Genomic DNA, 26,969 nt, shown 5'->3' with positions numbered 1-26,969 from the left:
TGTTATGTGACCTTTAGCACACATCTTCGATTATGCCTTAGATTAACATTTAATTATACAAGCCTATCACCAAGGAAATAATTGTAGTGGATATCAAGAGCAAAACAGAAATTGGGATCAGTGTTTTATCAATAATATTCAGAAAATCAATAATGAATAGTAACAATCACTAAAGTACTTTATTAGCCATTCAGGAATCTATTATTTTTAATTCTCTGAAAATGTATCAGTTCATACACACACAGAACATTGACTTTTATGTATTATTAGTTTGTTTCAATGATTATAGATCACACTAGTTAAATATTTGACCAACAAAATTGTATACTCTAATAGTCAGGGTTAGATACTAATTAACTTCAGTTACATTTCACTGGTAACTGTATAAAAGCCTATACAAATTTCTATAACTTACCAAAAATTAACTCATACAATGTTTTATTGCTTCCACCACAAAGTTTTACCTAGTAGCTGAATACAGTATTAACATTTATTAAGCAATCTCCTTAAATATATTTAGTAGTTAACAGTATTAATATCTTATTAAAATTATTTCCACTGAAGAATACATATCAGTACTTTCCCAACTTATCAGCATAATTGTATTTGCAGTACTATTCTAAATTACTGGATAAACTAGAAGGAAGACTAAAAGTTAATTATAATTTTTTGAAATATCTGGGATCAAACCAAATGCTACAGAACCCAAGTAAAACAACAAAATCAAATATATTATTTGGGGACATGGGACAAAAAACAGACTTCTGGAAGTCTTATTTACATTAAGACAATAAACTAAATTTTGAAACAATTCCTAGAAATGTTAATGCTGTAAGTGACTCTTCTCCATGAAGAGAAACTTATGCAAAATAAGCATGTCTTAAAGGCCAACTCAACAGTGCTAGAGTGAAAATAAGAGACATCTGAAGATAACTTTACTGTCTCATAATTTTTTTTAAAGCACTAGGAGAAAATTTAAGGTTAAAGTAAAAGCATTAATCAAAGTAAATATGAAGATAAAAATAAGAGAAGAAAAACTAATGCTACACTTCTGGAACAGAAGGGGGAGGAGGATTCTAAGTAACCAAAGATGAAGATAACAGGAAAAAAAAAAAAAAGATAAGTAACTCATGTGCAAAAACACTTTTGGAATCTGCATTGAAAATTAATCATACAGAGTAATTAATATAAAATATGAGGTCCCATCTACTATACTAAAGCATGAAGAGTTTATATCACATTTTTCCATGCACACTCAATGAAGACTTTTCCTCCACTGTAAATTCACAAAAGGTTTTTGTTGGTGCAATTTACTATGCCTATTCTCAGCCCTAGGATATTTTTGTACCCAATCTCAAATTGGAAATGGGATACTATCTGTCCTCAAAATATCGAGTTATTGGCAGAAACATAGCTCCATGTCTAATAACTTTTATGCTCCACTACAAGTTTTTTAAGTGGTATTCTTGTTTAGATGTAACTAAGACTACCTGTATATTTTAAAATATAAATAAAAACTTATGGGATACATTGCTCATTGACTGATATAATGCATCTGAGCCACCATTACCCATCTCCCTCCTAGTACTGAAAAGGAAAATGTAGAGACACTGCTCCACCACTTGGCTAATTCCTGCTAGCTACTTCTGCCCAAACTCCTCTTAGGAGCCCAAAGGGAAATCTATTACCACTGCTGCAGAAGCTCACCATCTGTGGCCACTGATAAATGTATTAAGGAGGACTGACACAACAGAGGCAACTGCAATACTTACTGTCAGCTATACAATGAGGACTGTCGGCAATAGGCAGAATTCAAAGACCCAAGATCCCTGCTCCCTGGTGTATTACCCTGCATAATCCTTGGGACTGCAAATACGATGGGATTTCACTCCCATGATTAGGTTAACTTTAAGAAAGTTGACTTATGATGGGGAATTATCCAAGTGGGCCTGAACTAACCACATAAAAAAACCCTTTAAATTTGGGTCTAGAAATAAGAGACAATTTTTAATGGCTCTCTATTGCCTATAATACTGGATTGGCCAAAAAGTTCCTAACCTTGCACCAAAAAACCTGAACGAACTTTTTGGCCAACCCAATAGCAAGAGCTGCCTACTCTACCAGCTTTTTAAGGACTTCTGTAATCTAGCCCCAATCTTACCAATATAAAAAGAAAAGATGGGCTTCCCAGGTGGCACAGTGGTTAAGAATCCGCCTGCCAATGCAGGGGACACGGGTTCAAGCCCTGGTCTGGGAAGATCCCACATGCCACGGAGCCACTAAGCCCATGTGCCACAACTACTGAGCCTGCGCTCTAGAGCCCGCACACCACATCTACTGAGCCCGCGTGCCACAACTACTGAAGCCCATGCACCCAGAGCCCGTGCTCCGCAACAAGAGAAGCCACCGCAATGAGAAGCCCGCACACCACAACGAAGAGTAGCCCCCACTCGCCGCAACTAGAGAGAGCCCGTGCGCAGCAATGAAGACCCAACGCAGACAAAAAAAAACAGAAAAGAAAAAAATAGTATTATCATGGGTCAAATAGTCATGCTTAACAGAAAGTTAAATATAAGTTAAAACTAACTACTTAAGACTCCAAATCTAGATACTACTAATAATTCTGTTAGGCACTATTGCTCAGTTCTCCTAAAATTCAAGTTTTTATTACATCCTTCATTTTTGAAAGACTCCATTCTAGAGAACTACACAAACTACCAAGATTGTGTTTAGCATGCAAGCTACAGTCCAGTTAATCAAAAGGTATTAATGGATGTATCCATACAACAAGAATATACTTATACTGAAGCAGAGGCATGAGAAAATAATTAACATGATTTCTAACAGTATAAAATCAGTATCAGCAGGTAAGTGCTAGACCACCAGGACCAAATTAATTAGACTGAGTATATTCAATGTACAATTTTTGCTGTAAGTTTTCATTTGTTTGAAGCAACTAGTTTCTTTGTTCTGTAACATATCACCTAAAGATTCTAAGCTCTGTACTACTTAGAAGGTATTTACTTAGCACCTATGAATGCCATTTCTTATTAGTCACTTTTGCCCAAGAGCATATGTTCTGGGATGAGAGAGACAAATTAGGCAAAAAGCCCCTGCTAATCACTGCTCTTCACCTCCCAAGGAACATCTAAATGCCATTTAGTCCTCATGTCCTTACCAGAGAATACTGAATGAAAACCTAGAATCAATAGGCTGGTGTGGGAGAACTTTCTCAAATGTTGTGAGGATTAAATGCTGAGTCAGCACTTAAAAGATCCTGAGAGTGAGTGATTCCTTAAATTTTGTGCTCCAGATGCCTCATTTCTTTACCCTACTCCTGGCCCGGAGTTCAGCCAGGAATACTGCTGAACATCCTATAGTGCATAGGACAGTCCCCCACAACAAAGAATAACCTGGCCCAAAATGTCAGTAGTGCTAAAGTTAAGAAACCTGGGTATAAAAGGAAGAACACTAAGTTAGAATCCCACCTTTACAACTTATTATCTAAATGACCTTCAACAAATTATGCGACTTCTCTAAGTTTCCTCATGTATAAAATGGATAGCATGCTCATGTTGAAGGATTTAGGAGGATAAATTGATATAGAAACCTTTAGACACTTTACAAATGTTAGTTTCCATTCTTCATAGTGAGTACAAAAATCTTCTCGGGCTTCCCTGGTGGCGCAGTGGTTGAGAATCTGCCTGCTAATGCAGGGGACACGGGTTCGAGCCCTGGTCTGGGAAGATCCCACATGCCGCGGAGCAACTAGGCCCGTGAGCCACAACTACTGAGCCTGCGCGTCTGGAGCCTGTGCTCCGCAACATCAGAGAGGCCGCGATAGTGAGGAGGCCCGCGCACCGCGATGAAGAGTGGCCCCCGCTTGCCGCAACTAGAGAAAGCCCTCGCACAGAAACGAAGACCCAACACAGCCAAAAATAAAAATATAAAAATAAATAAATAAATAAAAGATTACTTTTAAAAATAAATAAATAAATAAATAAAAATACTTTTTAAAAAAATCTTCTCTATCAGAGGTAGAGCTGTGGACCTCTCAAAGATAACTTTGAGAAGTTATCTCAAAGATAACTTCAAACTATGAATGACGCATGGTACTCTGATTTATTTTCTGAATCTCCTATCAAAGTCTAAGCAACTTGAAGGCAGAGTTCTTATTGGACTTGGTATCCTCAGCCTCTACAACAAAGGAAGCACTGAGTTGTAGAGGCTGAGGATACCATCTGTTAAATGGCCAAATGAGCAAATAAGCTCTAAGTATCTACCCACCATAACAAAGCAGTCATCGCATTGCACAGTACAGAATACCCAAAGAATGTAAGAAAACATAACTCTTGTCCTGGAGAAATTTTAAAATAGTAAGAGATATCTAACAACAAAACAAAATATGTAGAGAGATTTAACACACAGTAGGCACTCAAAAAAATCTCATGGGTAAAATTCACATGAATAGCTGAGGTCACAAATGAATATTAGTGGGATGCACAAAAAAAGTTAGAATTAAATAGATTTAATCAGGGAAAGTCCTATTTTTAATTAGTATAATCCTTCAGAGTACATGCTGCTAATATCTTCCAAAGGCAATGAAACAGTACACTTAAAGAACAAACATCAAAATGTCAAGTGCTATCATTTGTCATTTTAGCAGTACTCAGCTAAATTTCATAATTCAGATGATGGTAGCATATTTTAACAGGTTCAAAGGCCATTTTAAGCAATTTTAAAAAACACATTAGATTTTAATGGAAGCTTATCAAATTCCTGACATCCACAATCCATCTTAATTATTTTAAATGGTCTGAGACAGAATAAGACCAAAAAGGCTGATGCTCAAATGTCTGAAATACACTGCTGAAAAGGCTGAGCTCAAGCATACCAAAAGTGTGTTAGAAGCAACTTTTTAAATGCACTAATGTAACAATTATTTTTAAACCAACAATTTTAGAAAAATAGCAGTTCCTATCTAAAGCTTATATAAATATAAGACACTGGGTTTGCAAGTGTCAGCAGAGTTTTAAGATCCCTTTCTAAAGCAATAGTCTCCTTCTGTTTTGCTTGGTATCTTAATTTGCCTTTAGTTTCAAAACTAAGTTTGCTAACACTGTTCCTCTCAAAACCTCAGGAATTCCATTACTAGTTTTAAGCTAAATTAAAGGAAAATAGACCCATTCAACCCATGGCACAAAGTATGCACAAAGTGTTTGTTGATGCTCATAAATAGACTGAGAAATTTAGACATGTCTTAAGGACAACAGCTGTATAGTCAACTCTGGTTTGCCACACCATGGAACTGAATAGAAAGAGAATTATTGCTACCACTTCAAGTGAGACCAGCACAGATACCTTTAAACCAACTGAGATATAATAGAACATTCTCTTTAAATCAGAGCCTTTGTGTATGTTTTCACTTTAGGGAAAAATGGTTAGAATACTCTAAAAAAAATACACATGGAGCCAAGATGTTACGAGCCTCTTCCCCAAAAACAATGCTTAAAATGCCCTCAACACTGCCCACCCACTTGCCTCCAAAAAAAAAAAAGAAAGAAAAGAACAAGCTATAAATACTTGACATACAGATGGTTCTTTGTCTTATCACAAGAAATCTTCTTTTCCATTCTGTATCCCTATTCTCAGACTCTATAAACCTTCCTGACAAGTACAGGTATTTTCACTTTCATCCCTCTCCATCACCTCCGTCAAATCATAATTCATCTCAACTCACCTGAATCCCAGGTATCAGGATCCTGTGAATGGGACTAGTAAAAGAGGAAAGTACTGATACTTGAAAGAAAGGGAAAGAAAATCCCATCTTTCCCATTTCCTGGCTCCCTCCCTTATCCTGCCCCAGCACTGCAGAGTAGCAACAAAAGGAAGGAATAAAAGCACCTTACGCTCATTCTATTGCTATTTCTCCTTCTTTTACCCCTAACTCATTCACTGCTCCCCAAGCGTCACCCTGTCTAACCCCTACTCTCCTGTCCCAGGTAATGGAAGTCACAAACAAGGGCCTAGATTTTGGGTAGACCCAGTTCCCTAAGAGAGGAATGCAACAAGATGAATGAATTTCCACCAGTCTTATAAAGGATGATTCGAATATATTGTGATATAATGAGTTACAACATTTTTTATTGCCTGACCTAGTAATAAGCTAAATATCATTTTTATGACTTATTGGAAAAACAGGCTCCTAATCCCAAATTCCTTTTTTTTAATTCCCCATTTCCCCCACCCCAAGCCTCTAGCCACAATCTTTTTTAAAACAATTCATTAAAAAAAAAAAAAAATTCATTTACAAGATAGAGGCTACCTATATAAAAGAGTCAAATTACAGTGACTGCTAGTGATTAAAACAATAGATTTTTGACAAAGTAAACAAGTGAATGCCAGTAGCTTGTGCAACATGAGTGAACCGTGCTTACAACCACATAACTAATAAAAGGAAAGAAAATAAATCTGGTTATAAACAGCATATTACCAACCAGTGATCACACTTTTGCAAAGAATATATTATAAAACCAATATTCTAACTTTAGAAATGAATGTACCATGAAGAATAATTTGGTAATACCTATTAAAATGTTTAATGCATATATCTATTGGCACAGAGATTCCACTTGTAAAATTCAAAGTACTGATATATTTACACAGGTGTGATGTACGTATACAATACTCACTGCTGCTTTATAAAAAGAAAAGATAAAAAACAAGCTACATATCAACCGAAAACGGAATGTACAGTATATTCAATACAATGAATACTATGTAACCAATAAAAAGAGTGGATATGGTTGTAAATGTAGGAAGAAACTTGCTACAAACAGCAGTTGCCTCAGGGGAGGGGACCTAGTAGACAGGGAGATGGGAAATGAGACTTGTTTTCACAATACACCCTTTTGCACCTTTGAATTTTAAATCATGTACACATATTACCCTTTTACTAAAAATGAGTAAGCTAAAAATTTGTTAAAGAATTTGGACAATTCTCTCCAATCCTCTGATGCATAAACAGTTCTACTTTCCTCATCTGTAGGCAATGTTAATCAGGACTGAGAATCTGGGCTACTAGAGGTTACCAATAACCAATATACAGGGTAGAGGGCTCATTTCCTCTTTAGTAAGAAGAGGTACAACTATGGCAACTCTGCCTCAATCAAAACAAAGTATAATAGGGGAAGAAAGAGGTGAAGAATTTATCTTACCCAAAGCAACCTTTATTACAGAAATAAAATTGGATGCAGTATAATTTTGTCAGCACTCTGAAAACCGTGCTTCGCCAAAAGGAAAAAAAAAAACTATCTGGCTGGAATTTCTGGTTAGGGTCTAGATCTCAAATGGGTACATGCACCAGAAATGTTTTGTAAAGAACCTAAGAAGGGCCAAAATCATTCAAATCCAAAAGGCTAAAAAACAAGGGGAAGGGGGAGGACAAAGTCACGGGCAATGTTTCAAATGTCAAAAGAACATTTAAGATATTTTTCTATCAGAATTTTTCTCTTTATCTCTTAAATTCCAAGTAAGATTGAACATAGCAGTCCCTCAGTAATTAAAACTCAAGCAACTGAAAGGAACAATTCAAACTCTTTTTCAAGCTTATTTTTAAATGTTACTTTTTCATATGATTTTTGGTTTTGCTGCTAAAGAGAACAATTAATATAACAGCAGCTAATACTAATCTGGTTCCCTCTTCCTCTGATTCAAATCCAATTATAAAACCAGGAAAATAGGGGAAAAAAATCTTGATGGGCGGGGGGGGGGGTACATAACATGGTAACATTTAGGAAGAGGATCATATTTATTTTTTGTGGAAAAAAATACCATTTTTGGGGTCTCTTGTTAACAACACTATGACATTTATGACTTAGCCATCTAATCACACAGCTATATCACTATGTACAATTTAAATTTTACAGACTTAATGACTTGTTTAAAAAATGTAGCTCAAAGGTGTGTTGTCATAACCGATTACAGTATTCTGAAGGCTAGAATATATCTCAGTAAGTGAAAGGTGCTAGCTGGCATATCAAAAAAAAATTAGTATATTCCTTTGCCAGATTCACCTGGACTAATGTCAAAAAAGAAAAAGAAATAAAAATCACGAAATAAAGTTACACTTAAGAAAGCAGGAGGGCTTCCCTGGTGGCACAGTGCTTAAGAATCCGCCTGCCAATACAGGGGACACAGGTTGGAGCCCTAGTCCAGGAAGATCCCACCCACGGAGCAACTAAGCCCGGGTGCCACAACTACTGAGCCTGCGCTCTACAGCCCATGAGCCACAACTACTGAAGTCCCAACGCCTAGAGCCTGTGCTCCACAAGAGAAGCCACCTCAATGAGAAGCCCGCGCACTGCAACGAACAGTAGCCCCCGCTCGGCGCAACTAGAGGAAGCCCACGCACAGCAACAAAGACCCAACTCAGCCAAAAATAAATAAATAAATTTAGTTTTAAAAAAAAACTAGGAGGAAAAAGTGCCTTAGAATTAATATGTGGAGTTCATATATCTTGACATTTACAAAGGGAAAGGAGAAGAATGTTATCAACTGATAAGTTTCTTTTTTATTCTATTTTATTTTATATTTACTAGTAAACAATTTACTATGGCTCAAGAGTGTCCGAGGTACTTGATAAACTTAACTAAAGAGTAATACTAATCATAATATTAATTATAATCATACCAAAGTTACGGATTAACAACCACAAAAATGAACATTTAAATTCGTATCAATGGGTTTCAATCCTGAGTCGAGTACCACCTAAGGTAGAACTGAGAGTTCTTTAAGCTATTTTCAAGATTTAAATAGCCTAAAAGCCTCACATACTGTCTGAAATATAACTTTTTACACTAACTATATACATATCCGTTTCTTTAGATCCTAATGGCTCAACTGATGCTTCATGAAATAACAAGTAATGGACAGATAAAGATTGATCACATTCCAAACTAAGAAGGAAATTTAACAGAAGGAAGAACAAAGTTTATGTCTGTTCCCCACTCCATTTTTCCCCTTTACATTCTTTTATTTCACAATTACCTTAGGAGTTACAACACTGCAAGATCTTAGTCTTGTTCTCACATATACATAGCCAATATAAAATAAAAACAAATGATTGTAAGCCTAATTTTCACCTTGGGATGCACCCTCATTCTTTACATAGTTAGTACAAAAGAAACACTAAGGAGGAAAATGAAAGAAGGGCCCAAGATGTGGGATAACTGCAAAAACACAACCCCAAACATACCTGAAGACCACTCGAGAGTACTTAATGACTGGGTAAATAAGATGACCTAAAAGGCATCTAGCACCTGCACAGGAGGCAAAAGGACATGCTATATTTGAGCCTTATACAGATCTAGATACAAATCCAGTAAGCCCCCTACATATGAACCTTCAAGCTGCAAATGTTCAAAGATATGAACATGCGTTCACACGTCCAATCACGTAAGTTAGTTCATGTATCTGGCGTACGCTGTCATGTGCGTACATTGTCACGTACGTGCATCCTCTACAAGTGGTTGTGCTTTTGTGTACTTTACTGTACAGAGTACAGTAGTACAGTATCTTTATTTCAAGCCCAGGATGTGAGTGAAATTGCAGCTTACGCTGTCTCCTATTGCTGAGGATCCTTCAGCTCTACCATCTCCCTCCTCATCTCCCTCTCGTCAGTAATTCTTTTTTACCTGTTCACTCGATGCCAGCCCCTGTATGCCAGCTGTTGTACTGTACTACTGTACTTTTCAAGGTAGTGTACTGTAAGATTAAAAATGTTTTCTTTATTTTTTGTTTGTTTTTTATGTATTAATTTGGAAAGAGTATTATAAACCTATTACAGTACAGTAAGTCCCCTACATACGAACGAGTTCTGTTCCGAGAGCACGTTCCTAAGTCCAATTTGTTCGTAAGTCCTAGGGCTCCATCATTTATTACCTGCCTGACCTTGGGAATCTTACTTAACTCTGAAGCCTCAGTGCTCTCCTCTATAAAACAGAAATGAGAATAATAATTCAATAGAAATTCATCTAACAGGACCTCTACTTTATCAACTTAGAGAAATAAAGAGCTTAAATTCCTCCATAAATCACTTCCTGATGTCCATCATAGGCTGACCACTTGCACCTGGTAGTCCTCTAAGTCAACCACTTTCTTACTGTGTCCTCACCCTTCTACTCTCACTAAATGAGCTGGAGGCTTAACAAGAGCCAGCTGTTTGTTCCCAAACCCATGTATGCCAACTGCACTTGTTATTGTAATTATGTAATTTAAGATTATGTAAACTGATGAATTATGAGCGTGAAAGGGGTTGTTTCTCTGAAAATTATGTTGAAAAGTTCAAAAAGATTCAAAGGCTACTTATTTTTTGGAAGTTATTATAGAGTTATATGTATGTAAAACAGCTTTAAGAGAATAGCGGAAAAAGCATAAAACTGTAGAAGGATTTTATTTAATACATTAAAAGTGCCTTTAAATTCTCTGTTCTAAAACATATGCATACCGGGGGGGTGGGAAGGGAGAATGAATTGGGAGATTGGGATTGACATATATACATAATTGATACTATGTATAAAATAGATAACTAATGGGAATCTACTGTGTAGCACAGGGAACTCTACTCAATGCTCTGTGGTGATCTAAATGGGAAGGAAATCCAAAAAAGGGGGGATATATGTATACGTATAGCTGATTCACTATGCTGTACAGTATAAACTAACACAATATTGTAAAGCAACTATACTCCAATAAAAAAAAACTAAAAAAATAAAATAAAATAAATTCTCTGTTCTACCTTAGACAGCGATACTTAATAGATAAATGCCTCATGGGTGTAGCTTATGCTAAAAAGACAACTCAGAACTCTAATGAAAGGACCCATCCATAAAGAAAAGCCCTGAGCCTATAGGGGGGAAAAATGGTGAAGGAATGTATATTCGAGTTAAAATTAAAAATATATATCATTTTTTATGATTCCCTGCTAACCAACTTTTCCAACTTTCTACTTACTCAACATCACATATGAGATTTTCACATGTAGCTACCTCAAAAATTTACAGGAATATTATGACAACTAAATAAAATTAAGCACAGTGCTGGCACTTAATGACATTCAATTTAAAACTTCTGTTTTACTTTAAGGGTTTTATTAGTACCCTGATGGTATGACTACTACTCTATAGTAATGCTTTCTTCCAAAACAGAAAAGTAAAAGGTGCACAATTTCCTTGTTATTCTGTTATTTTTATATTTGGGTACACTATACATACTCCATACATGATTAACCAAATAACTCTGTGGTGGCCATCAAAAAAGTGAAGACGTCCAGTACTACTGAGACTGTGGGCTCCCAGGGTTACACTGTAAGGATAACATTACAGTAATGCAGGTAATGTACTAACATATCAGAGTGACCTGGCATCTAAAGCTGGCAAGAAAGTAGGAAACGTCAATGAGATGCTGGTGTGTGGTGCCAGTGGAGGGAGCAGCAGCTCTCTGAAGAGGGAACAAACAGAGGAAAAGGTCAAGGATCCAGACTGAGGAGAGTAGCTAGGAGGTGATAATGGCAGAAACCAGAGAGGAAGCAAAGCAGAAACTGGTAATCATTCTGTAGGTAACAAACCTATAAACTGAAGAGGTTACAGGCAAGGTAAAGAGAAGGATGTGGTGATTCAACTTCCTGCTCAGAACCGCTGAACACTCGCACAGATATTAAAATGCTTTTCCAAATTACTTAAAAGCAAAATCACCTTTTTAAAAGTTCATGTCATTTTGACATTACAGTCAATTTTACTCTTCATGGAAAAACTGTTACATACAGAAATGCACTCTAAAATTAGAACAATGAAGTACCTTTTCACCTTATTAAGTTAAGGGGGGAAAAGTAACACTAATATCCAATCCAACAAAGATACAGTGAAACAGTACTAGTAATAGCGTCCTTTTGAAAAGCAATTTGACTGAATGTCTCAGGATTAATAAGCCTTCATATCCTTTGGCTCAGTATCACACACCTGGGAATCTGCTATAAGGAAATAACTAAAAATATGAAAAAAATATATACTCTTGGGTGTTTTCTGCAACGTTTCTTATAATAGCAAAAATTAAGTATGATGATAACACAGGAAATAATATAATATTAAGTTTAAAAAAGCAAACAACGAGGGACTTCCCCGTTGGTGTAGTGGTTAAAAATCCACCTGCCAATGCAAGGGACATGGGTTCGATCCCTGGTCCAGGAAGATCCCACATACTGCAGAGCACCTAAGCCCATGCACCACAACTACTGACCTGCAATCCACAACTACTGAGCCCGTGCACCACAACTACTGAAGCACACACACCTAGAGCCCATGCTCTGCAACAAGAGAAGCCACCGCAATGAGAAGCCCACACACTGCAACGAAGAGTAGCCCCTGCTCGCCGCAACTAGAGAAAGCCCATGCACAGCAACTAAGACCCAACACAGCCCAAAATAAATAAAAATTTTTAAAAAAACTTTTAAAAATTAGAAAATTTTAAAAAAGCAAACAAGGGAATTCCCTGGCAGTCCAGTAGTTAAGACTCCACACTTCCACTGCAGGGGGCACAGGTTCGATCCCTGGTCATGGAACTAAGATCCCACATGCCACGCAGTGCAGCCAAAAAATAAAAAAAATTTTTTAAAAAGCAAACAAAATTGAGCATACACTATGATATAAAACATCATAAAAACGGGACGTAAAAAAAACACCAAATAATGACTGTATTAAAGTGGTAGATTCAAAATCTGTTTTTTCTACCATCTAACCTTTCTGAAATGTTATTTTACACTTACAATTAAAACAAATTATATTTTTAAAACATGCATCTCAAAAGATTACACACTGTATAACTGCATTCTTACAGCATTCTCAAAATGACAAAACTAGTGATGGGGGGATGGGCTGTGAATACAAAGAGGTAGCACTAAGGAGTTCTGTGGCGATGGAACAGTTCTGTATCTTGATTGTGGTAGCGATTAAACAAAACTGTATATGGGATAAAACTGCACAGAACTACAAACACACACAGAAATGTAGGTGATATCTGTACATGGCCTGTATTCTAGTCAACAGTAACGTCCCAATATCAATTTCCTCATTTTCCTATTGTATGATAGTTATCTAAGATGTCACTGTGGGGAAACTGAGTGAAGAGTACACAGGGCTATACTATTTTTGCAACTTTCTATAAATCTCTACCTCAAAATAAAAGTTAAAAAAATATATATGCACTTGCATGTATAACATTAAACTTTTTTGAGGGAGTGGGAGGCAAGGGAATGTAAAAGAGCCGTGTAATATATAACTTCCAAGACACTACTCCTAGTAACTATTCATAAAACCCCGTAGGAAGCAAATGGCAGTCTTTATACTGAACGTAATTTACTTAGGTCAGGCTTTAATAAAAGGCTTCAATTTAAATTAAAGCTATCAGTCAATTTTCAGAACATGCTTAACTGAGTAGTCTTCAGTCTCAAACCTTATACTTACATAATACATTAAGTAAGAGTCCTCAGAATTTTCTCCCTTGCCAGAAAAGTTTCAGCAGATATAAATAAGATTTTCTTACATATATTCAATTTAAATATATAAATGACTAATACAAAGGGATGTAAGAGTTCATCACCTCTGGATTGTGCTCCATGACAACAACCACATCTATCTGAATTCACCATTTTAACCTCAGCACCCAGCATGGTTCTTTTTTTTTTTTAATTAATTAATTTATTTATTTATTTTTGGCTGTGTTGGGTCTTCATTTCTATGCGAGGGCTTTCTCTAGTTGTGGCAAGCGGGGGCCACTCTTCATCGCGGTGCGCGGGCCTTTCACTGTCGTGGCCTCTCGTTGCGGGGCACAGGCTCCAGACGCGCAGGCTCAGTAGTTGTGGCTCACGGGACTAGTTGCTCCGCAGCATGTGGGATCTTCCCAGACCAGGGCTCGAACCCGTGTCCCCTGCATTGGCAGGCAGATTCTCAACCATTGCGCCACCAGGGAAGCCCCCCAGCATGGTTCCTGATAGCTAGTAGGCTCCCAATAACTGAAGCCGAGGGATGAATTCGTGTTCTAACCAAGGTTCTATGACTAAGTCCCTCCAGCTTTAACCAAGAACGGGAGGTAGAAAGTAGAAAGTAAGAGCGGAAAAAAAGGTGAATGTGGATAGGGCCCAGCTTCTACCAATTCACCAGGTCAAAAGATTACATTAACCAACACTACATTCTAGTATCGGTGAAAAAGTTGACCTTAGAAAAACTTTAAGTCATTTCCTCCGATCAGCAAAATCTTCAAGACTAGTTTAACAATTAGAAAAAGAATTGAACTAATATCAGAAAATCTGCCTCACTGATCTTTATCACCTAATGCCTTTACGAAAGCCAAATTTGGGGGAATCCTCCGGAGGTCCAGTGGTTAGGACTCCACACTCTCACTACTGAAGGCCCAGGTTCAATCCCTGGTCAGGAAACTAAGGTCCCACAGGCCGTGTGGCGTGGCCAAGAAAAAGAAAGCTAAATTTTCTTCGCTATGTGCAAATCCATTAACTTTTTAATCTGAAAAAACTTTTAGCTAGTTATGCAAAGCATCAGAAAATCCTTCTACACAAGCTTTAAGCTCTAAGTAATTAATGTACATTATCATATACCTATATATACTTACACATTATACATATACCTATATTTATATATAAATATAAAATATGTGAATAAGTAATACAGTTACATTAGAACTACTACCATATAAGACCCTTAAGTCAGATAGCAACTCATGTCTATATGTTATTTATTCATTCAACAGTCTGAAGTACTGACAACACAGTAAACAAGACATAGACCATGCCCTGAGTTAACAGTCTATCTACCAACTTAAAAGGCAACTGTAGGGCTTCCCTGGTGGCGCAGAGGTTAAGAATCCGCCTGCCACTGCAGGGGATACGGGTTCAGGCCTTGGTCTGGGAAGATCCCACATGCTGCGGAGCAACTAAGCCCATGTGCCACAACTACTGAGCCTGCACTCTAGAGCCCGCGAGCCACAACTGCTGAAGCCCGCGCACCTAGAGTCCGTGCTCCGAAACAAGAGAAGCCACCGCAGTGAGAAGCCCGCGCACAGCAACGAGGAGTAGCCCCCGCTCACCGCAACTGGAGAAAGCCAGTGCACAGCAACGAAAACCCAACGCAGCCAAAAATAAATAAATAAAAATAAATTTTTTTAAAAAAGCAACTGCAGCTAGTTAAAGAAAAAAAACTTCAGAAAACAAGGGTTTGAATTCCAATGCTACCTCTTACTAGCTAGCTATGTTTCTGAGTCTTAGTTTCCAGAACTATAAAATAGGCACTATTTCCATAAAGATTAAAATAAGATCATAAAATACAGGCATACCTAAGACATACTGCAGGTTCAGTTCCAAACCACCACAATAAAGCGAGTCACACAAATTTTTCTGGTTGCCCAGTGCATGTAAAAGTTATGTTTATGCTATCCTGTAGTTTATGAAGTGTACAACAGCAATACATCTAAAAAAAACCGATGTACATACCTGAATTTAAAAACTTTAAATCAACGATACTTCAATAAAAAGTTGTTTGCCTTAAAAAAAAAAACCTTTATTGCTAAAAAACGCTAACCATCATCTGAGCCTTCAGAAAGTCATAGTAGTTAACATCAAAGATCACTGATTACAAATCACCATAACAAATAATAATGAAAAAGTTTGAAATATTGTGAGAATTACCAAAACGTTACACAGAGACATGAAGCAAGCAAATGCTATTGGAAAAATAGCGCCAATAGACTTACTCAACAAAGGGTTGCCACAAACCTTTGATTTGTAAAAAACGCAATAGAATGAAGTACAATAAAAGCAATTTTTTTTAAAGAAAGCAATAAACAAGGTGTGTATAAAAATGCTTGGCAGGGGCTTCCTTGGTGGCACAGTGGTTAAGAAACTGCCTGCCAAGGCAAGGGACACAGGTTCAAGCCCTGGTCCAGGAAGATCCCACATGCTGCAGAGCAACTAAGCCTGTGCGCCACAACTACTGAGCCCTCATGCCACAACTACTGAAGCCTGCGCGCCTAGAGCCCGTGCTCCGCAACAAGAGAAGCCACCGCAATGACAAGCCCACGCACCACAACGAAGAGTAACCCCCACTCGCTGCAACCAGAGAAAGCCCACATGGCAACAAAGACCCAACACAGCCAAAAAAAAAAAAAATGCTTGGCAAACTAGAAAGCACTATACAAATGAAAAGATATATTATTACTGTACTTAGCTTTTCATTAAGAAAAAGTAAAACACGACGCTAGGATCTCCCTACAGGTTGCTTATTAATTGTAAGGGGAAAAACAGTAACTATACAGTGAATAAACCAGTCAACACCCTGACCAAAATTAAAATCGCTAATGAGGGGCAAACGGACATATGTATATCCCCACGGGCATCCTGAGAGGGACACATACCTTTTGTAGTAGTCTGGCTGAAAATAAATAACCTGAAATCATGAGGCAAATCCAAATTGAAAAACTTTCTATAAAATAACTTACCTATATTCTTTAACTGCATAAAAGACAAAGAGAAGCTAAGGAACTCTTCCACTTTAAAGGAGACTAAAAAGAAAGGACAACCAAATACAAGATATGATCAAATTTACAGAATTGGAATATAAAGTGTACGCAGACTAAAGTATGTATCAATGTTAAATTTTGGAATTTGATAACGGTACTGTGATTACATAAAAGAATACCTTATCCTTAGAAAATACACCCTGGGGTATTAAGAAGTAAAAAAGGCATGCAACATACTCTTCAATGGTTCACAAAAATAAATAACAATGTGTGTGTGTGCCATAAGACAAATATGGCAAAATGTTAAAAAGTGGTTAATACAGGTAAAGGGTGTAAGAGTCTACTATATCACTCTTGCAACTTTACTATAAGTTAGAAATTATTTCAAAATAAAAAGTTTAAGAACACAGGATACTAATCTCCAGGGGGTTACTTAAAAGCTCTAAGCTATATACTATTTTTTAAAAATCACTCTGCAAAATTAATAGAGAGAAAGTTCTAAGGAACTTCACAGTCCAATTACAAAACAAATTAGGAAAACACAGCACCATGAGCAAGAGCCAGCAAAACAAACAGCAGAATCACATCTGCAAAGACTTCAGATACTGTATTCCCTGGTGGCACAGTGGTTAAGAATCCGCCTGCCAATGCAGGGGACAAGGGTTTGAGCCCTGGGCCGGGAAGATCCCATATGCCGCAGAGCAACTAAGCCCATGCACCACAACTACTGAGCCTGCACTCTAGAGCCCGCAAGCCACAACTACTGAGTCCACGTGCCACAACTACCGAAGCCCACATGCCTAGAGCCCGTGCTCCGCAACAAGAGAAGCCACCGCAATCAGAAGTCTGCGCACCGCAACAAAGAACAGCCCCCGCTCACCACAACTAGAAAAAGCCCGCACATGGCAACGAAGACCCAATGCAGCCAAAAATAAAAAATAAATAAATAAGTTTATTAAAAAAAAAAAAAAAGACTTCAGATACTGGAATTATCAGACAAATATAAAATAAGTATATTTAATAGATTTTTAAGAAATAAAAGATATCTTGAGAACATGACTAAAAAAGGAATAACTACAAAAAAAGGATAAACAATCTTAAAAAGGAACTGAATGGAACTTCTAGAGATTAAAAAAACATAGTAAATGGAAATTTTTAGAAACTCAGTAAACATGGTACAACACAGATGAACCCTAAAGACATTATGCTGAGTGAAATGAGCCAGACAAAAGGACAAATACTGTATGATCCACGTATATGAGGTACCTAGAATAGTTAAATTCATAGAAGTAAAATAGTTGTTGCCAGGGGCTGGGTGAAGAGGGAACAGGGACTTATCATTGAATGGGTACCGACTTCATGAAGTTTATGATGATGAAAAAAGTCCTGGAGATGGACAGTGATGATAATTGCACAACAATGTGAATATACTTAATGTCACTGACCTATACGCTTTAAAATGGTTAAAATGGTAAATTCTATTTATGTATATTTTACCACAATAAAAAATTGATATAATTGTTAAAATAAAGTGAAAAAATTCAAAAAAACAGGTGAACAAAGCTGAAGTGAGAATTAGCTAACTGGAAGAAAAGATACTAATTATCCAGAACACAATACAGAAAAATACAGAAATGGAAAATATAAAAAACAGGTTAAGAGGCCTGGTGGATAGAGTAAAAAGATCTAACATACTTCAAATACAAGTTTCAGATAGAAAGTATAGAAAATAAAATCTGAGGAGAAAATGGCCAACAGTTCTCCAAAATTGCTGAAAGACACCAATCTTCAGATTCCAAAGCCTACTGAATACCAAGCATGATAAATAAAAGAAACCGTCTTCTAGACATATCAAAATGAAAGTGCAGAACACCAAGGACAAAGAAAAGATTCTAAAACTAGCTATAATGAAACAACAGATACAGTCGTCTCTCGGTTATCCAAACGGGAACGGTTCCAAGACGCCACAGGATACCCCTCCGATGTTCAAGTGCCTTATATAAAATTGTGAGTATTTGCATATAACCCATGCATGTCCTCCTGTATACTCTAGATTTCTTCTAATACTTAATACGGTGGAAATGCTATATAGATAGTTGCCAACATGCAACAAATTCAAGTTTTGCTTTTTGGAACTTTCTAGAATTTTTTTCCGAATATTTCAACCCATAGGTGGTTGAATCCAAGGATGCAGAACCTGCAGATATGGAGGGCCAACTGTATCTCTAAAGGAATGACAAATTACATGAATTACCAATTTTTCAACAGCAATAAAAGCCAGAAGAAAATGGAATAAGATCTATAATAAAGAAAAAAATAATTGCTAGCATTGAATGCACATTCAGAAAAGCGACCTTCAGGAATAAGACTAAGGTACTTTCAAACAAATAAAAAGTTTTTCAACAACAGACCCTCTAAAGGATATTCAGGCAGAGAGAAAATGATCTGATCCCAGATCCCAGACAGGAAGTCTGAGATGCAAATGGAAATGAGCAAAGACACTTGTAAATATATAGGCAAATCAAAGCAACAGTGTTTAAAACAACAATAATATCTAATTTGTTGGGAGTCAGGGAGAACTAAGATAAAGGAAAACTACACAGAATTTAACTTCCAAATGTGAAGAGAGAGGAAAATGGATTTTTTAAAAATACATTCACCAAAATTAAAAAAGAAAAGCAAGGGAATGATTAACACATAATTCAGATGGCGGTTACTTAGGAAGCATGTCAGAGAACACAAGTGGTGAGAAGTACAAAGGGGCTTCAAAGAGGCAGTGTTCTACTGTTTAAGCTAGTTAGTGGTACATGGTAGTTCATATTATAATTATTTAAGTTGCACATTTATTATCCTATATGCTTTTGTAATAAAAGTAAATCTTAAAAATCAACACAAGAAAAAAACCAAAAGGCTAGTCATCATTCCCTAAAAATCTAGAATATGTCCCAGACCTTGGTATTTAAAATTGAAAGAATTTAAAAAGATTCATTATTCTATTTAACAACTACCTATTGAGTGCCTAATCGTTGCCTATAACTGAGCTGAGGGGTGGCACGAAGATTCCTAACCTCTCTTCTCCCTCTTGTGTTCCTAACCCTAGAGGGCAGCACTAATACAGTAGCCACAAGGGGCTGTTCACACTTAAAGTTAATTAAAATTAAATAAAATTTAAAATTCAGTTCCTCTGTTAACACTAGACACATTTAAGTGCTCAGTAGCCATTTGAGGTCCACTATATTAAATAATGCAGATACAGAATATTTCCATCACTGCAGTAAGTTTATTAGACAATGCTGCTATATTTTTATAACATTAAAATATACTGATAATTGAATAATCTTAAATTTTCAGATGTTCTTACTTTTATAATTATTAAATCTCCTTTCAAAGTCATTTTATTTCTATGAAACTACAGCTCCTTAGTAGTATTTTAAAATAGTTTGCTGTTTGTTAAGAAATATGCAGAAAGCGCGAGGATCTCTTCACCATCTCCCATGTCTCACCAAAACCATCAGAACACAGGATTTTTTTTTTTAATGAGCCAAAATTAAATAGTTAAGCACAGTGCTACTAAATTGTAATACAAGCCACATCAAAAGGATACAAAAATCCACAGGATGAACACATGACCCTTCTTGGGGGCACCAACTTTAGTTGGCAGTACTTTAAAATACTGTTTACATACATATAAAATAGCAAAATGCAAAATTCATATGAATTTTTAAAAACAAAACGCTATAGGCATCATGAAATTTTCTACTTATAGCAGGACACTCTGGGCCGCACCTCCAGACTTCTGAACATACCATTCATTTCTGCTGTCGGCAGCACTTAGGAGGAAAAATTTAAGCATTCTTAAAATAAATGAATTCTACATGATTTTTTAATTTAACAGAAACAATGATGTACAACAAAACTCTATAAAACCATAGCATCCTTAATATCTAAAGCAGCAAACCTCCACTTTCTTTAAAATTAAAGGACAGAGGGCCTAAGCTGTTTCAGCTTAACCTGAACATTTTGCTTTAGGCATTCTAACACAAATTAAGTATTTCTATAGCACTCGAATTTTTAAAATTACCTAACCAAAAACATTCAAAGGAAACAAATGTTAAGCCTTAATTTAACAGTCACTTAGGCTAGGTTTGCAACTTAAGTTTTCCCCCAACTCTAAGTGAACCAGGGGGTCAATAAGCTTCTCATCTAAACAGCTGAATGCAATTTCAATAAACACTTATGCTAATAATTGTTTTGTGTCCTCAGGAGGACTTCTGGGGCTCCACTTACATAACCCATTATGCAAAGTACTGAACTATTCTCTTTCTCTAGAAAGCATTCTGAATACCAATATGTGTACAAGGTTTACTTTCTATATTAAACGAAGATTTTCTCACTCTAGCTTCAACAATCCTGCAGGAGAGGTGAAAAGGAAAGCCACTTTCTGCTACTTCACTATGTCAAAGGCGAGGTATTTGTCTTCCTGGCTCATCAACAGAGGATGACTTACAGCAGCGGCCCCCACGGTTCGCTGGTCTCCTCATGGGACTCCGGTTGAGAAACACAGCTTTAAACAAATAATTTGGAGCAACTTGTTTGAACTCAACTGAAAACAATCTGAACTGCTCCTTGAAATGTGCTGTAAGTATTAATGTAAAACTTGACAAAATTAGATGCAATGGAGGTGAGAATCACAATACAGCCACTGTAGAGTAGTTGAAGGGTAGAATGTACCCCAAACCTAACTTGAATATGCATAAATATGTTGGATGAATACTCCCCCCCCATCTCCTGGCTCTGTTTAAACCAAGATTTTCAGATTTCACAAAGTCGTAATCTTTAGGGGACAAAAAAGGTGGGGGGCGGGGGGGAACGAACACAGAGTTGCCAACTTTTATTCTGCCAAAGACATTTAAAAAGAAAATAACTACCAATTACTATCACCATTATTTCATTAAAAAAAATCTAATATGCTTATACCAAAAATGGTAAGAGATAATTTTAGAAAAAAAAATATTATCTTCTAAATTCAGTAAGTGTAGGTTTATGAGAAGTTCACTCATTCTCATTTCACTTCAGACAAGTGAAAACTCTGTCGTGGACTGACACCGCTCCACAGTCCAACATTTGGGAACCACGGGTCTAAGCAGCTAACTCCCACTTGGAAAAAGAAAGCAATGGTAGCACATGCCCAAACCAAATATTAACCTATTCAATAATGAGGTAATCGAGGCTTGGAGGGGTTTAGGGACTCTCCCAAGGTCACAGACCAAGAATTTTGACACGGGTCTGTCTGATTCCAGAGTCAGAGTTCCTAACCATCATGCTAAATTTCCTCTAATATTCTTCCAGTGGTAAAAAGATCCATCCCAATCCAGTCACCTTTGTGACCAAGGACAACCGAGGAATTTCCAAGACAGCTGGCAGGAGTGAGAGGTGTACTCCCTGGCCATCACTCAGACTGAAGCTAAATGGAACTCCTGACCTTTGCCTCATGAATAGCAGGCTCACGGCAACTAAGCTAACCAGCCCAGACAAAGCACACACAAACCCCTGCCTCCGACAACACGGACACAGGACTCCTCCGTGTTCCCAAGTGCCTGGCTTTCACAGAGTGAAAGCCATATTCCTAAAAACAAAAGGAATGTATGAATGATCAAGAAGGAAATAAACACTTCCATGGTAACTCAGTCTAAAAATAATCAACTTGCCCTCAAAAAGTTACAACTCTAAGCCTCATTCTGCAAATAATTACAATCTTTTATACACTGATACACAGGTTCCCTTAAATTAAATATCTAAACAGAAAACCACACGAAGTTCTGTAAATCTATAGTTCTTAAATAGTTTCCAAATTAAAATATATAGTTTTTATATATGTATCATTATATGATGGATAAAGAGTGTCTTATCATTCTATCTCTCTAGGATAGTCCAAATATTAGAGACAAAACTACTCATGTTAATCAAAAGTACTTATAAAAGAGAGTTGAAAGAAAAATATGTAATTAAATACCATTTTCTATGAAAAGCACTATTAGCAGCCAGTAGTAACAGGAGGCACAAAAATTATCTTTGAATAATCAGAAGTTCTTGATATTGAAACCAAAACTGAAAGTCATACATATAAATAAAGAGAATACTATATCAGAGAATTGCTTCCATATCACTTGCCAATGTCCAAAAGGAACGACCAAACAGCTCTACAGTAACCAAAGACTAACACCCTGAACCAAATGAGTCTGAAATAGTTCTTCCTCTCTGAAATAGAGTAATGATAGCACAGTATTCTTACTAGCGACGGCAAAAAAGTTTTGTTTCCCAATTAGATTTTCAATGATCGGATTCTTTTCTACTCCATCTGAATCTGCAATGTGAGTGAGCAGTATACAGACTATCAAGTTTTTTACCCATTGAATAAAATTATCTATTTAGTGTCTTTTCCTTCTGTTTTAAATAGATGCCATCTAAAATAAAGGGTTTTTTTTTTTTCTTTCCATCTAAACTTTCCCTTGGCTCTTTCATCTTCATATACAGATTCAACTAATACATCTGTTTACATTATTCTCTACACACATGTTTAATATATGCCTAGCACTGACCTCTCTCATGAACTACAAACCCATATTTCCAAAAACCTCTGAGCATTTCCAGTGTTTGGCAAGTATATAAAAAACTCACCATATTCAAAACTGATCTCATTATGCACCTTCTTGTCCATATTTCTAGTAATAGTACCACCACTGCCATCACCCACACTTAAAATGAGTGTAATCTTCAACCTCCACTTCCTCCAAACCTTTCCCAACAATCCCTCCTCCCACCCACCTAGTAAATCATACCAACACCATTGCCCTTGCCTATTATTTATACTCTATTGAAAGTCGGCTGTCTACAACAAATCATTCTACACACTACACTATTAGACCTTGGTAGTTTCTCATTACTTCCCAAATACTCCTAAATACAGCAGTTAAACATGTTCCACAATCCAGCCCCAATTTAAATTTCAAACCTCATCTCTTATTCCCAAAAATGAACCCTATATTCTAAGTAATCTGGTCCACTAACTTTCCTCTGAGGACACAATGAACTTTCCCACCTCCACATTTGTGCTCACATCATTCCCTTTATTTAAAAAGCTTTCTTCATCCACCTACTCCCAGCCCCTACACTTTTGTCTTAGAAAAGTCTTACCCTCTGCAGTGTTGAACTCAGGCTGCTGGTTTATTGCAAGGCAGCATGCTGTAGCGAAAACACACAGGCTTTGGCACCAGGCAGACCTGGATTCAAATTGGGGCTCAGTTACCTGCTAGCTACATAGCCCGGGTAAGTTACTTAACTTATTTAAGTATCAGTGCCCTCATTATTAAGAAATATGCTTAGATGTTGTTATGAGGCTTAGAAAATGTATGTAAAGCAACTAGCATAGAGCCTGGTATACACTAAATGCTCAATAAATAAGAGCTTCAGAACTAACTTTATAAGTATTATATATATATATATAATATACCTATAATATACCTATACCTCCACCACTTTCCATTTTACTCTAAGAATGAATCCATTTTCCTTTCATACAACTCCAAACTTTAGATCAAACCACTCATGTAGTCTTAACGTATATTTCTATATGCTGTAAATTTTTATACAAATATCTGACATCCCCTTCTAGATTTCAAATTCCTAAAGACCCAAGATTTAATCTTTGCATCCTATAATGCCTAGCAGTGATTTTCATGAAGCACAAAGAACTCACCTCCAATTAGAAAAATATTTTAATATGCCTAAATATTTAATACGCTCTTCATGATTTCTGACAAACCTTAAAAAAATTATTGCCAAAAACATGAAGCTTAGCTGTAAGGGCTGTATCTTTACTTGCTCCTACATGGTTGCCTAACATAGCCTGATGCCTAACATAGCAATATCTGTTGAATTGACTTGAATGATATAATCTCCAATGTAAATGTTCAGTATCTGTTGAACTAAACATAACTAAATTTACTAAGGGTATCTGATTTTCCCCAATTACCTTTTTCTGTTCTTACAATTCTTGAAATCCTTCCCTTCAAAACACATTAACTATCATACCTTCAGTACAGATCCACAACCGTATCTAACTTGACTCCGTTTCCAGATTCTCTCAATTCCAATATTCCAACCATAGGCTCTAAACAATTAGAGCATTTCAAATAGCTAAGAATCTACAGTTTTCATCTAAATCTAAAAGTTGAGCAACTAATCTCCACTCCACAATTTTTTCCAGGGACTTTAAAAATCATCCACCCTTTGCCTGTTGAAGATCAACAACCCTGAAATAAATCTTCTTTTGCATAAGAGAGCTCCCTGAACTCGTCACTTCAGTCTATTTTCCCTAATTCATGAGACTACCTCCCCTTCCAGTGGTGGGAGGTGAGAAAATGAGATAAGTACCCCCAAAAAACTACAGCATAAGTCCTAATATAAGCACAAGATGAGAAGTGCAGGCAAGTGTCACTGGTTTCACAAAGGTGGTGTGCATATACTTTACACTGCAATGGTCATCTACTGGTAGTCAAAATCTGCAGTAACTGCATTCCCTTATGATCATAATTTAAAAATCACCATTAAATGTGGAAAATCCTATTTCCTACAAACCTTTCAGGAGTAGTTTATTACCTAAAATCCGTTCACTAAAAACAACTACCTACATCACTTTCTCCTCTAGGAAATGCTCAATTTATCCGAAGTAAACTCCTCATACTATAAATTTAAAAACAACAACAACAACAAAAGACAAAAACCAAAACACTTCTGCCCACCTGTGTGAACCTCTGCATTGCAGGAACAGCTTAACAGTCTAAAGAACCTCCTTGGAGTTACCGAGAACAATTTTTCTTTAAAAGTTAAGGAAAATGACAATTCCAAATATGAACTGTTAAGGAAAATGACAATTCCAAGTATACAAACTTCGGGAAAGAGGGGGCGTAATAATTCTCCAACCGTTTGCAGTAAATTCGTGCAACAAACGCAGACTAAACTCATCAACCAACTGCGACTTCTTAGAGCCACAGAATTAGGAATGTAGATTAGAGAAAGCATCATTTTTTACGTCTGCCAAGAAAATAAGGGAATTTACCTGAGCTCCCGATTTTCCTCAAGCAAGTTGTTTTTTTAAGAAGTGACTTCAACAACAGCTTGAGTAAGCTTTCGAGTGAGTAAAGATCATCGGAGGCACGGTGGTGCCACACTGACCTACGAATCCAGAACCCGTCCCAAGCGCAGTCCAAATCGACCGTAGGCAACCCCTAAGCGGGTCTAGATGAAAAGCCTTGCAAAAGATCTCCGGCATCTACACACGATTCGCCCCGCCCTGGGACCAAGGAGACACCACTCTGGGACCCCAGCTAATTACTGAGCCCGAGGACAGACCCAGAGGTCGCGGAAGTCGGGAACTAGAGCCCAAGACTGGGTCTGACGTCCAGATTCCCAGACCCGGGTCGGACAGAGAAAACCAAATCCGAGAGGCAGCGCGACGATCTGGGGGAGCAGAAATAAGGGGGTTGGATGGACGGAGGCCCAGCCCATTCTTACTTTCAAGTCCCAACAGCAACAACAGCTCCTGGAACCCCCTCCCCGGCTCCGCCCCGCCCATCCCACGGCCCCACCGCCCGCTCCTTCCCGCCCCGCGGGCTGGGCGAAGACCGCGGCGGTCGACAACCCCCTTTCTCGAACCCCGACAGCCCAGCCCGCAGCCCGGAGCGGGCAGCGGGGGCCCGAGAGCGCCAGCCCCGACGCGGCCCGCGGCCGTCACAGTTCACTCCGCCGGCCACTCACCGTCGGCCCGGGAGCTGGGAGGGGGCAAGGCGCGGGTTGGCGGGCGCGGAACCCCGGACTCCCACCCGGGCAGGAGCCCCTCCTCGGAGCCGACCGAGCCTCAGCGTCTGTACCTACAAGGCCTCTCTCCGGCCCGAACCCTGGAAAAGCACTTCCGGGGGAGCGGGGGAGGGAAGGGTTTTGGCACCGGAACTGCTCCCGGGCTGGAGCTGCCAGGGCCTCCGAGGCGGGGCGGAGCGGGGCGGGGCCTCTCCGAGGGCTCCCGCAAGTCCGCCCCCGGGCTGGTCGCTAACCCTTTCTGCCCCTTGGCCCCTCGTTTCCCCAAACTCCGGCTGTATCCTTTACAACTCTTCGACGTGTTCCACTCAGGCCACCTGATTGTACAGAGGAGGAAACCGGGGCTCAGAAAATTTAGGTGCAAGGATCCAGCGCCTACACCCGCCCTCCGACTCTCTCCAGTATTCTTACCACTCCAATCTACCTCCTTTAAAAATAATGATAGTTAACATTTATTGACCGCTAACTGCGTGATACACACTGTATTAAGCGCTTCGGTGCTTCACTCAGCTAAT

At 37.9% G+C, this 26,969-nt stretch overlaps 1 protein-coding gene across 3 annotated transcripts in view; it reads right to left on the bottom strand.

The window, feature by feature from the left end:
* Positions 1 to 26,737, bottom strand: part of FRS2 (fibroblast growth factor receptor substrate 2) — a 118,608-nt gene extending 91,871 nt beyond the window's left edge. For all 3 annotated transcript variants that reach the window (XM_036865440.1, XM_036865439.1, XM_036865438.1), the window contains exon 1: positions 26,398 to 26,737. The gene's annotated coding sequence lies outside the window, so the exon portion shown is untranslated. The remainder of the gene's footprint in view (positions 1 to 26,397) is intronic.
* Positions 26,738 to 26,969: the final 232 nt, after the last annotated feature.

The sequence above is a fragment of the Balaenoptera musculus genome, chromosome 10 (assembly GCF_009873245.2).
Source record: "Balaenoptera musculus isolate JJ_BM4_2016_0621 chromosome 10, mBalMus1.pri.v3, whole genome shotgun sequence".
Taxonomy (NCBI): domain Eukaryota; kingdom Metazoa; phylum Chordata; class Mammalia; order Artiodactyla; family Balaenopteridae; genus Balaenoptera; species Balaenoptera musculus.
The sequence above is the reverse complement of the archived record's forward strand: the minus strand, read 5'-3'. Positions and strand labels throughout refer to the sequence as shown.